Raw genomic sequence first — 10,060 nt, 5'->3', positions numbered from 1 at the left:
AGCTGACTTTTAATACCGTGAAATACAAACATGAATGTGTAAAAATTAAAGAAATTATCATTACCTCGTATGATGATGCAGTAATAAGCCTGTTCATAACGGAAAACGAGTAAATATTGCCGTTCTGATGAACAATACTACACCGAGATATCCACACACTATCTTTTAGATCTCTATGAACGAAGTCATCTGAGAAATTCTGATTACTTTGGTCATGCAAGGTGTTTTTAAGTACCTGAACGTTTTTGTTTTGCAGATTTAACATATATGATATAATTTGCATTGTATTTTCATATTCTAGAGTAAATTTACCGAGATTATGTGTTTTCTGTAAGAAAAAAATTAAAATTCAATGAACAAAATACACATCTCCAAGTATCGAAATAAAATCAAATACGAGTATAGTACATACTCAAAATACATTTAACAATATGAAAGATGTAATTTTTCAGCATACAGGTTATTCATAACATTTGAAGAATTTAAAGATTTTAAGGAATTTCCTTAGCGCGATATATTGTTTCTGTGTTTAACACACACACACACAAAAAAACCTTCATAACTAGATCTGCAGATAATTTCCAACATTCACACACTGCAATCGTCCCTGAAACCATTCATTACAAAAATAATTACACACTATATTCATTATAAAAATAATTACATACTATATATATATATATATATATATATATATATATATATATATATATATATATATATATATATATATATATATATATATATATATATATATATATATATATATATATATATATATATATATATATATATATATATATATATATATATATATATATATATATATATATATAGGTGTTTCAAATTAGAGCCCCCACCCCCTCTACAGCATAAACTAAAATTGATATGGACAAAAACAAAAGTAATTCAAAACAGGTATTTATTTAAGTTTCTCTCTGAGTATTTAATATTTTGTGTGGCCTCCATCTGCCTGTACCACAGCCTGCATTCTTGAGGGGTATGATTTCAGTAAATTGCAAAAAAGTTGAGACTCAAACTCCATTTCCCTGAGCACTTCAGTCACCTCTCTTCTCAGGTCGTCAAGGCTTGGTATACCATCATAGTTCACTGTGCGCGCTTCAACATGACCCTTTAAGATACTACCAATAATTTCACACACATTAAGGTCAGGGGAGCTACCTGGAAATTCACTTGACGAGAAGAAATCGATACCACTGTTTCAAAGCAGCTCCTGTGTCTGAAGAGCCTTGAAACATGGTGCCTTATCATGCAAAAATGTGACTTCTTCAACAGATAACACATTTTCAGGATCTTTCAGGAAAGGAAATACTCCAACAGTAAGCATAGTTTCTCTGAAGTAATCGCCATTCCATGACTGTCCTTTTTCTTTGATGATCCACATTAACTGTTTGGCTGTGAAACAGAGAAAAATTCCCAAACATTCAGGAAATTTGACAACTTGGTGATAGTGCACGTCATTGCTGATATCATCCAACTTTGCAGCCCAAATGATGTCATTTTTATGATTTGGCTTCCTGACTGTGTAAATGAAGAATTCATCTGATGCGGCAACATGGAGAAAGTCAGCTTCATCCCAATCTTTAAGAAATGAACCACAAAACCATACACGGTCTTCTCTCTGTTGCTGAGTGATGTTGGGCTTGCTGATAACATGAAATGGCTTGATACCAGATTTTTTCAACTCATGATATACAGCACTATAACTTCTCTTCTTTCCCCTTTTTGTTTCTAGTTCAAGCGCCAATTTACGTAAAGACTTTCTTGGTCTACCCACTGCCTCAGCTATGATGCCTTTTGACTCCAGAGAAAGGACTTCAGGCCTTCCAGGAACGTGAAATGAAGGAAGCGCCAGCATCCCTGGCCTCTCTGAAGGTTATAACCCGGATTCGGTCAATCCATCTGATTTCCTCCGAGTCGTTAGCCATGGCTGTATCTAACTCCGTCACTCAGTCTGAAAATACAAGAAATGTAAAATGAAAAATAGCTTAATAGAAACTTAAATAATGTACTTGGAGATAGGCTATAGCAGAAAACTTCACAACTTTCCATTTGTTCTGTGGAGGGGGGCCTCTAATTTTGAAACATCCGGTACATATACAGTATATACGATAATTGTTAAGGCCTACCTTTCTTCTTTTCCTTGTATACATGTGTGTGTGTTTTTTTACACACTTTTGAGGCCGCCCATTGCTCCTTCTTTCTGGTATTTCTGTAATTTATCTATTTCTCCACAAAACACTTTTTTAAGTGTTTTAACCTACTATATAGTTTTAAAAACCTACTATATAGTTTTAAAAACTGATCATTGCAAGATGGTTACTTATTTTTAAGTAATTCAAGAAATCGCTGTATCACGCTTGCATTTTTATCTAATTCTTTCCCATGAAATAAACAAAGTATCAGTTCAAAATCATGAATCAAGTCCAGTAATTCCTGGGACGGATAAATCAAGTTGCCCTCACTTATCTCTGAAATCCAGGAGTTTTCCACAGGTTTTCCAACATAATGTGGATGAGTTTTTTCCAGCCACATGTCATTGCCTCTTGTGATACTATGCTTGCTTCAAAAGGAACGCCCTGGTTCGTTGATAGCTCTGCCAAAATCTGATGAGTATCAATACATTCGCTGTCGACAGTTATACATTCAGAGGACTTGAATCCCATAGAACAGGCAGTGCTGACTGGGGTATCATCAGCATCTTCTGCTTCCGTATCTTGTACTAAAGCATTCTGTGTAAGGGAAGTGGGTATATCCACTCCTAACAACAAAATCTTCATTCTAGATTCTAAATCTGTGCAGTTTGAATGATTACTTGCCCCAATACGCCTTACACGAGGAAAAAAGTTTTCTAGGCAATCTTGGTTTAATTTGGCAGTTAGGAGAAAGTTTACTTGGTATCTATCCCTGACATATTCAAACAATTGTGGTACTGCGTATCCAGCTATAACAAATGCCTTTTGGCAAGGTGGCAGGCGCTTAACATGAAGACATCTGCACAACGGAAAAGCTTGAGTAAGCAGTGTGAGAGCAGTGTTTTGTGCTTCTGGTTTCAGTCCAAAGCCGCATCTCTCCTTTATGTCCTTCAACTGTTGTGAATTTAAAACATCAAAAGCTTTATCTACATTTAGAATAAATGAAGACTGGGAAGAATATTCAAGGAAGTATCTCTTTAGTGCTTTGCCACAGTGCTCACTCAACAGCTGTGCAGCCAATCTTACGTTCTGTCGTTCTTGACCTAGAACCTGCAATATTACATACTGTGAAAGAATGGCAATTAAACATCTTGGAAGCCGTAGAAAAGTGAACAATCAGAACTGTTCTTAATGTCATGGGTTACAATGAGATTTGAGCAAATACAAATAACAAAAGCTAATATAGCTATCAAAATCATGTTTGAGTTAAAGGAATTATATAAAGACAAACTATGTACCCTCAGCACAACATCAAACAGAGTACATCCCAAATCATAATTTAAGGCAGAAATTCAAGGGACGCTGTTGCGTGTCTTTGTGCCCCCTTAACTCTCCTGTACTCCAGGAACTAATGTCGAGGGAAAGGGAATACTTGTTTACTGTTTTAATGCTTAAGACTGGAGCACAAATGAGCAGATCAGTGAACTGGTTTTGCCAATGAACAACTTCGCTTTCTACTAAAGTTTAACGTCATGTTCCCTTTGACCATGAGGTGCCTTATACTATATGCCACTACACATGCGCCAAACCTTATTTCTCTTACTTGTGTTTTTGTTGTCAACCTCTTTGTACTGTATGTGTGTGTGTGTCCTCTCATTTTACACAGAAATGGCACACCTCAAAGTCAGAGTATTTAACTATAATAATAGTACAAGTAATAAATCATTGCAAATGCATGTGCTGTTCAGTCCTGTCCACCTGACCCTCCCCGAATTATATAATTTAAAAGTTAAACGGCCGTTTCCAGCTGCTTTGAAGCATTTCCGTATGTCAAGACCTCAGGTTTGTATAGCTAGGAAAAATACAAATTGCTTTAAAATTTTGTCATTTTATCAACTCTGCGTGAGAATTTTATAACAGGCTAAAATTGGTGTTTGTTTTACCTTGGTTTTAGCTTTTGTACATGCACACAGACATATAAAAATCTCTATATTTACCAAATATATTTACTTAAATTAGTCATACTTTATAATTCAGCAATAAATGATCCATCATAATTTATTATATATTCTAGTAAATTCTTGTAAAGAACTAAATTTTAATTGTTAAGTATATTTGATTAGACTTTCATAGGAACCCACATCAGATATCATTGGCATTACAGTAGTTATGTAATATTTTTATAAGCCTAATATTTGGAAAAATCTCTGTCACTGTCATAATACTGATTTATGTGTTCGGTCAATGAAAGAATCCCATGTTACTTGCAATGAATGTCTGTGTGTGTGGGTGTATGTGTGTACGTGAGGAGAGAGAGAGAGAGAGAGAGAGAGAGAGAGAGAGAGAGAGAGAGAGAGAGAGCATGCAAACAGTAAGAACAGTGGCATTAGTTTTAGTTTTCTGTAAAAGAAAACTATTGTGCCGGCTTTGTCTGTCCGTCCCCACTTTTTCTGCCCGCCGTCAGATCTTAAAAATGACTGAGGTTAGAGGGCTGCAAATTGATATGTTAATCATCCACCCTATAATCATCAAACATACCAAACTGCATCTCTCTTGCTTCAGTAGTTTTTATTTGATTTAAGGCTATAGTTAGCCTTGATCGTGCTTCTGGCAACGATGTAGGATAAACCACCATCGGGCCGTGGTTAAAGTTTCATGGGCCGCGGTTCATACAGCATTATGCAGAGACCACCGAAAGATAGATCTATTTTCGGTGGCCTTGATTATACGCTGTAGCAACTGTACAGAAAACTTGATTGCGCCGAAGCAACTTCGGCGCAGTTTTTACCCGTTTCATTTTAGCTCAACTACTGCCAAATTGTGAATCTCCTCAGAACAAAATATTACACTCTTTGCATGCTGCATCAAGTACATACTTCATATAGGTTTAGGTTGAAAGGATAAAAGGAAGCATATCAATAATTTTTTCCCTTGAGCTTCTCCTTTACAATAAAAACTGCAAGAGTTGAATTCTTTTGATACTTTCGGCCTAGGCAGTATAGGTAATTTCCGCAGTGTTTTATTGTTGATTACCTTTACACCATTTATTCTAACCTTGTATGTATAACGGGCAAAGAGAAAAAAAGCCACGGGCTATAAATGGGGTAATGTAAGTACTTACCTTAGCCAATTTACCGATTGCCGACAGGAAAACAGGTGAGAATGACGGTATGTATACTGTAGTGGACGAAAACCCATCTCTTTCTTTTCTTGTTCGCACGAAGCTTATCACTTTTCTACCACATGAAAACAATGGATTGGATTTCTGTACAGGAGCATGTGTCACCCACTCATTCATTTGAAATCCTTTTCTTCTGGAAATTAAATCAAAATGATTTTCTCAAGTCACAAGATCACTGGGTTCCACCGTTCTTTCCCAGAGAAGCAACAGAATGCGTTAGGACGTCAGACGACTGTCAATCATCCTAGATCATTTCTGTTGAACTAATGTCATCTTATCATTCTATGTGAAGCCTGCTTTTACTCACATACTCTGATTTTAAGTCACTTGCACATTTTACTGATTCTACTAAATATAATTAAGAAAGATTCATGAACAAATATGAATTAAGTCACGTATAATCAAACAAATGACTTTACTAGAATATTTATTAAGAAAACATTGTATTTTATTAAATTAAATTCAACATAACTTATATTTAAGGGGAAACAAGCATTGTCAGTGTAAAAATAATTAAAATGAATCATAACAGTGCATAAAAAATCACTGCAAAATAATCGTAAGGGTGAATGACAATATTTTTACAATAACAATCAATCGAAAAATATATCAAATATTTTAGGAAAACTCATTGCTGATGTACTATAATATAATTAAAAGTTATCAAGATAAGATATAAAATAATATTCTAGTGTCAAAAATAACGGAAAAATATTTAGATATAATTTCATTGAAAACACCTTTGTTCAGTTTCGTTACACCTAACTGGTATATATATACTGTATATATATATATATATATATATATATATATATATATATATATATATATATATATATATATATATATATGTATGTATGTATAACTGAATCACGAAAATATGGAACGTGATGAATACACAAATAAAGATAAAATCCAAGAAGGAAAAGGAAACACTGGAGTGCTGCAGAGGCCTTTCGACTCTAGGTCCTTTACTTAGCAGACCTAGCGTCGAAGGCCTCCAGCAGCACTCCAGTGTTTCCTGTTTCCTTTATGGATTTATATTATATATATATATATATATATATATATATATATATATATATATATATATATATATATATATATATATATATATATATATATATATATATATATATAGGCTATATTTATGTAACTTTATAATCAACTTTCGTATGGTAGAGCATGAGACAATCCTTCGGATGGAGTGCCGAGTTGCCGAGGAGGCAACTCGGCACCCCATCCGAAGGATTGGCTCATGCTCTAGACAGGACTTGAGTAGGCTGCTTTCTCTTACGACCACCTGGCTCATACCTGTCGCTACAAAATAGTAGTCTCGAACACGATTATCTGGTGTATTGTTTATCATATGCACAATTGATCATTTCTCAGTTTTTCTGGCATTTCCTGTTGGTAACAAGCGGTCGTTTTACCTTCAGCTTGGATCGAAAATTACCAAGTTGCTCACGTAACTCCTTCCTATATTTAAGACGACTGAGTGTTTTCTGGTTAAGTGTGTCCATGTGAATTTTATCCAATAGAAAACTGTTGACGATAGCCACCTCGAAAATAAAGAAATACAGCTTTCGCCACCATTTCATTGGTAAGGGCATACGAAGAACAGTGCTGGTCGGCATTATCAATACCGCCCATAAATAGAGCGTAGCTAGCATTGTTACATTACGCTTATCACGGCAACTTAAAACATGGTAACGGTCACGTTTTCCAGCGGATAACTGTATCTTTCCATTTTTTTATATTATTTGCAAATCCAGCTCGATTTGTTTGGATAGCCTCGATCAAATGAATTTTTCGCTGCAATAGGCTAATTCTTTCGCTTAAATCAAGGCCAGTATACAGTCTGTTTGTAAATACACGGTATCCACTGGATTTTGTTGCATTTATGGTAATGTCAACTAATTCCTATATGATTCTGGCTTTGAATTTTTTTTTTCAGAATTGCCAAGAATGCCTGTTGTTGCGTTGCCCTAATAACGAATGAGAGCCAAAACATAGCCAGTCAAAGAAGATGCTGTCATACACTCGCAGACCCCATTTTGTGGCTTCATGAGGTTGTAGATTTTGAATCCAATGCGACCATTTCTATCAAAAGAACACCAGCATCTCAAACTCCACCTAAGTGGTCTGTCATGTAGAAATTCAAAAGCAATCGAGATTATAGAATATTGGTATTAAAAATATCATGTTTTGTCGTGTAATCATCGTTTTTATTGGCCATTCAATCTTTTTATACAGCGTGTAACTTGAGTTTATGCAAATATTTTGGGAAAATGAAAGAAAATGTCATTCTGATCAGAAAATGTTCTATAAACATTCATTTTAAGGCTTCGTTTGTCAGTGAAGTGAATTTTTAAAATAACCGTTATCATTAAACGGGCAAGTAAGATGTCGTACAGGTGTCAGAGTAGTTGGACATGGGGGGAAGGGTTTGCTCGTCAACTAGTAAATCACTTGTAAACAGATTTCATGTAATCTAATTATAATGGTTAGCTTTACATATCAAGAAAGTATTGTCAATGTTGCTTCGCAATATTTATTTGTGATCGTTGATTTCTAGTGCACCCTATCCTGCCTCTTCATCATGGAGTTCTTGACTCTGGAGTCAGGACTGGGCCTACGTCTATGCTGAATTCGTGATAGTGACAGTGATCATGATGATAAGGGAATGCAGGTAGGGAGGATACTATACTTTGAAGAATGTCAGCTTTTTCACTTCTTTCGATTACTGTCTGAATAGGCTATCTTTGTCAGGAATGAGAGAAGAAAGAGGATTTTCAATAATGTTCACATTATTTTTCATCTGACAGAGACAAAGGCGTTTTCACAGGTGCATTTTTTTCCTTTGACTGGTGTGTGATGAATACTTTTGATGGAGAAGGAGAGATTTTTGATAATACATTTTAAATCTTTGATCAGTGTGTAATGAATAGGCCTATCTTTCTTGGAGGGGAGATTCCATTAGGCTTGCTTTTCTTTTCTTTATCAGAGTCCAATGAATCCCATTGACGGAGAGGGAGAAGGTTTCAATGAGACATGCATTTTTCCCCTTTGTCTGATTTGGAGGTATTTTATTCAAATCGGTCTAATGGCCACTTTCCTTTTTTTTTCATAACAGTGGAGTTCACAACTATGTAATCTAGACATTGAAATGTTGCAAAATTCATAAATAAACATCATATCTGCATATTCCTTGCATGTTTAATGATAACGAATATTTTAAAAATTCACTTTACCAACAAACGAAGCCTTAAAATGCATATGTTTATAGAACATTTATTGCTCAGAATGACTTTTTCTTTCATTTCCCAAAATATTTGTATAAATTCTTGTTACACTGTATATATGTAATTATGTGTGTATATATATATATATATATATATATATATATATATATATATATATATATATATATATATATATATATATATATACATACACACACATACTATAACTGATTCACAAAGATATGGAACGAGATGAAAGTATGAAAAAGGCAAATGGCACGAAGGAAGAGTGAAACAACGGAGTGCTTGCTAGGCCTTTCAACACACGGTCCCTTACTAGCAGACTGATGAGAAATATAAGAGTAAGGGTACAAGAAATCTCGTATAATTGGCATATGGATACCCTTGAGGATGGGGCTTATAAGGAACAGATGCACCTGGAATCCAACACAGTTAAAGAATTAGTGGACTTACCAAAACAAAGGTAAATCTTTGAGAGGTTTTACAAAGGATTAAGCCCAACTTGCTCGAAAGCAGGGATGAGTCAATTAAAGGATTATACATGGGAAGAGACTGACCACCAAAAATGGCTTTGGAATGAATAAATTGATTACATATTTATAAAAGTACAACACTTGATATATCCTCCTTTTGGTAAACAATAACACTTTTTGAACATTTTCAAAAATTATTAAACATACAAAAACATAGAAAAGATATATAAGATCTGCCTTCACTCTTTTCTACTTCTACTCATGTTTTGTAGCTCTTGGGTTCCTGGATGCTCATGTTACACTTTCTTCACTGTCTACTGGTATTCCATTCTGCTTATCCCAGGTGCTACTAAGTATCATTCATGAATCTTCACCATCTCATCAGTGTCTTTTGGTGCATTTTCCTTGAGGAATAGTGTCATCTTAGTCAAACAAGTATTGAAAAACTGTTATCAGATAAGCAAATTTGATTCTGATAAATCAATAAAGTTTTTTTTTTTGCATTTAGCCATTTCAGTCCACCTGTTGAAATATTTCTGTAGCCTTGCTACAAGCTGCAATGCAGCCTTGCCTTGTTCTGGCTTGTCCCCCATAGAATTTCTTCCTAAAACATTTGTAAGTTTTCTTATATATCATCATAAGTGCTCTCTTTAGGTTGTCATAGTTCAGACCTTCATTCAGAAAGCATTCTATAAAAAAACTTGCATACTCTTACCTGTTAGTGATGGACTGAAACAAATGGACACCCATCCTTAGGCCAGCCTTGGCTCTGCAAGCCTCTTAAATCTTTTGATGAATGTGTCCATAACATTGGCCTTCTCAGTGAATCGAGTGTAGCTGCACAGTAGCTATGTGGGTGTGAGTGCTGTTTACTTGTCCCTCTGGAGTTTCTCTACCATTTTCAGCCTTGATTCTTATCATTTCAAGTTCAGGTACACGCGCTTCCGCTTGTATTTGCCCTTCATAAGCTTCTTGTTTTCCCTT

Source organism: Macrobrachium rosenbergii, chromosome 59 (assembly GCF_040412425.1).
Source record: "Macrobrachium rosenbergii isolate ZJJX-2024 chromosome 59, ASM4041242v1, whole genome shotgun sequence".
Lineage (NCBI taxonomy): Eukaryota > Metazoa > Arthropoda > Malacostraca > Decapoda > Palaemonidae > Macrobrachium > Macrobrachium rosenbergii.
This window is presented reverse-complemented; position numbering follows the sequence as displayed.